At 43.1% G+C, this 3814-nt stretch overlaps 1 long non-coding RNA gene across 1 annotated transcript; it reads left to right on the top strand.

The window, feature by feature from the left end:
* Positions 1 to 2849: 2849 nt before the first annotated feature.
* On the top strand, positions 2850 to 3542 carry LOC308676925. The gene is made up of 2 exons (XR_014028383.1): positions 2850 to 2932; positions 3444 to 3542. It is a non-coding gene; the product is annotated as an uncharacterized lncRNA (long non-coding RNA).
* The last annotated feature ends 272 nt before the right edge of the window (positions 3543 to 3814 follow it).

Raw genomic sequence — 3814 nt, 5'->3', positions numbered from 1 at the left:
TTTCCTGCTTAGGTTCTTGCCACAGTTTTTTGTCACGTATAAATGTTATCTGTTCTTGCAGTCTCCATCTAGTTTAAAAGGAAGATACAGTTAATCAATCAGTAAATCCCAAATCTCTGTAACTTCATTCAGCTCCAGATGTAGGTCAATTACGTTTGGCATTTGGGTAGTTTGCAGGAGAACATCTATGCATGCACAAATTAATCAAACCTATTCTGAAAGGGTTTGTGCTGCAAAGCTGTTATCTTGACCTCAAGTGAAGCTTCTTGAAGTTACATTGCAAAAAAATGTATTCATATTGTAGGTATTGTTTCTAGATTTAGATTTAGATAACCTTTATTGAGGGGACGCAGTGGCTCAGTGGGTTAGGACACTGAGCTTGTCGATCAGAAGGTCGGCAGTTTGGCAGGTCGAATCCCGAGTGCCGCGTAGCAGAGTGAACACCTGTTACTCGTCCCAGCTTCTGCCAACCTAGCAGTTCGAAAGCACGTAAAAATGCAAGTAGAAAAATAGGGACCACTGCGGTGGGAAGGTAACAGCGTTCCGTGCGCCTTTGGCGTCTAGTCATGCCAGCCACATGACCACCGAGACGTCCTCGGACAAGCGCTGGCTCTTCGGCTTTGAAACGGAGATGAGCACCGGCCCCTAGAGTCGGAAACGACTAGCACGCATGTGCGGGGGAACCTTTACCTTTACCTTTAACCTTTATTGTCATTTTTTTTACTGTTGGCACAACGACACATGTCAAAAATGAAATTTAGTTGCCCATTCTCAAAGTGAAACAAATACATGACACACACCTAACCATACTATATAGAACATATGTATAGACCCACACCCCTATAAAAGGTAAAGGTAAAGGTTCCCCCGCACATGCGTGCTAGTCGTTTCCGACTCTAGGGGCCGGTGCTCATCTCCGTTTCAAAGCCGAAGAGCCAGCGCTTGTCCGAGGACGTCTCCGTGGTCATGTGGCCGGCATGACTAGACGCCAAAGGCGCACGGAACGCTGTTACCTTCCCACCGTAGTGGTCCCTATTTTTCTACTTGCATTTTTACGTGCTTTCGAACTGCTAGGTGGGCAGAAGCTGGGACGAGTAACAGGCGCTCACTCTGTTACGCGGCACTCGGGATTCGACCCGCCAAACTGCCGACCTTCTGATTGACAAGCTCAGCGTCCTAACCCACTGAGCCACCGCGTCCCTATATTACACCCCTATATTACATAACAAATAAATATTAAATACTGTCCATCTTGAATATATAACGGAAGGAGGAAGCTTGAGAGTTCACAAGGTTAATGCTGTATGGAATGAAACTATTGTTTCTAATAGAACTTTGTAAGTGATGAGTGATAAAAAAAATCCCGGGGCTGTATCCAAAATGAAAATTCCAAGTACTGTACACCCCTCAGGTAAATGTGAATTGCTCTTCCCTTTCACCAAATAATTTAAGATCCATTTTGTTCACTTTCCTATTTTGGTTCTTATAACAAACTTGGGAGATAATTTAGGCTGAGTGCTAATGACTGGCCTAATGATTTTGGCAGATTAAATATCTAAGTGGCTCACTACTTCTATAACAAGTATCTCAGCTAAACTTTAAAAAATACATAATTCATTAATTCTGTTCAATTATTCATGATATACAGAGGTTTATTTATTTACTTGTTTGTTAAATTTGTATGCCTTTCGTCTTGCCTAGAAGTTATTGTATATCTTATATTTACCCCAAACGAATTAGGACATCCTCAAAATGATAGAATACAGATATGTATATATGTATACATATATGGATCTTTGGTCATTCGGGTTTTTCCCCGCGTAGAGTTGAAGGTGTAGGAGCAACGTTTCGACGGAATCCCATCCGTCATCCTCAGGCTGGTGGCTTCAGCTTCCTTCTTCTGGGAGAAGCATGTGTATATATGCATGTATGTATGTATGTATGTATGTATGTACTGTATGTATGTATGTATGTATGTATGTATGAATGATCTGAAGACAACCCCAATTGAACAGATATGGGCGAACCAAAGAAAGAGAGCGCCACAACACACATACACACCAACACACAAAGAACGTCCAAATACAGCAAGATCAACTAAATCAGATAGCGGAAAGCAAGGGCAGCATATGAATAAACAAAAAACATTGGGGTGGCTAGTCCAGGGATCAGATAAAGATCAGTGGATAAAGCACTGAAAGAAAGTCATACGTGCAAGTGAATTGGGGTGGGGAGCTGTTTACAGTCAAGAGGGAAACCCAGGAATAGCACAGAATGGCCAATCACAAGCAAAGAGGGTAGAGAAGGAGGACACAGAGAACAAGGAAATACAAATACCAACAGCTATGACATTGGATGAGGAACAACAAAAATAAACAAGATCAGTTAAGGTAGTCAAACCAAAACAGATAAGGAGGAGAAAGATTAGAAAAAGGGACAGTAAGACCAGATTGCAAGAGAAGCGATATGAGACAGAACAATCACAATTGGCTAGAGCAAGGTCCATCATGTGGCCAATGAGCAGAGCACGGAACCAAACAGGCTTACCAACGGTTTTTCAAACCTTCAATGCTTTCTCTGATGACGCTGGCAGAGGACCAGCAAAAGCTTAGATTAGGTAGATATGCTTTAAACGGTTACTTTTTATTTCTTATTATGATCTTTTAGCAATAAACGACTGTTTTTTATCCACCCCGGTGTTCGAAGAATATGGATTATCTGCCTATTAATATGTACACATCACACCTTTTTATATGCACATGCATTCACATTTACACTCCTTACACTCAACTGCATACTGCATAGACTTACATTCTCTTTATTCTTTGGACAGAAACAGCAAAACAAAAAAAGAGGAAAGAAAATGGAATAGAGATGGGCTGAACAAGCAGATTGTTGTGTACTGGGTTCTTTGCTTGAGTGAAGAGATGAGGTGAGTGAGTTCAGTCAGAAACATTCTTTATTTGCTTGCAGGAACCGAACTGGGAAACAGGGCTGCAAATGCAGCTATTTATACTCTGACCTCTAGGTGGCGGCCAATAGGTTTAATGTAACCTATTGCCGCCCTAGAAGCAGCCAATGGCAGCATTGGAGACAGGTTGTCTGAGGAGCTGGGAGCCATTAGCCAGCTCCCTGGTTAAGCAACCTTCCAGCAATCAAAACCCACATGATACATTCAGTAAAACAAAGCCCAATACATTACACCGATAACTGAAAGAAGAAGAGAAAGCAGTAGAAAAAGCTGCATCTAGTTGAGCAAGCAAAGAAAATAACTGGGCAAAGAAGGAAAGAAAACAGGAGCTGCATATAGATATTACAATTCATTAACAAGGGTATGAGCCTATCTCTTCCAAGTGGCTGCAAAGGATAATCTGCAGAGGCCTCTTCATCAGTGCTATCTGTATGAAGCTATTTTTAATTCTCGTCCATTTGTTTGTTTTCAGTGATATTCTCAGCAACTGACACTCAACTACTTCCCCTCTTCCAGTTTCCAGGAAGTATTTGGGAGATTCATCTTCCATCAAATAAACACTGTATATGTAGATCAGGGGTGTCAAACTCAATTTCATTGAGGGCTGCATCAGCATTGCAGTTGCCCTCAGGGGACCGGGTGGGTGTGGCCTGGGTGGGTGTGGCCTACTGGGTGGGTGGCTAGAGTGCCTATGGCCTACTGGGTGGGCGTGGCCAGCTCTACATCGTTCGCATGAAGGGTGCCTATGGGGGCCTGGGCAGGAGTGGGACAGATCTGAGGGTCTCTGGCAGAAGGAGGGTCTCTGGGCCAGGGCAAAGGCAGTGGGGGCCGTTCCCTCACTGT

The sequence above is a fragment of the Vipera berus genome (assembly GCF_964194415.1).
Source record: "Vipera berus genome assembly, chromosome: Z".
Taxonomy (NCBI): Eukaryota; Metazoa; Chordata; class Lepidosauria; order Squamata; family Viperidae; genus Vipera; species Vipera berus.
Note: the sequence above shows the minus strand (reverse complement) of the source record. Positions and strands in the feature narration are given on the sequence as shown.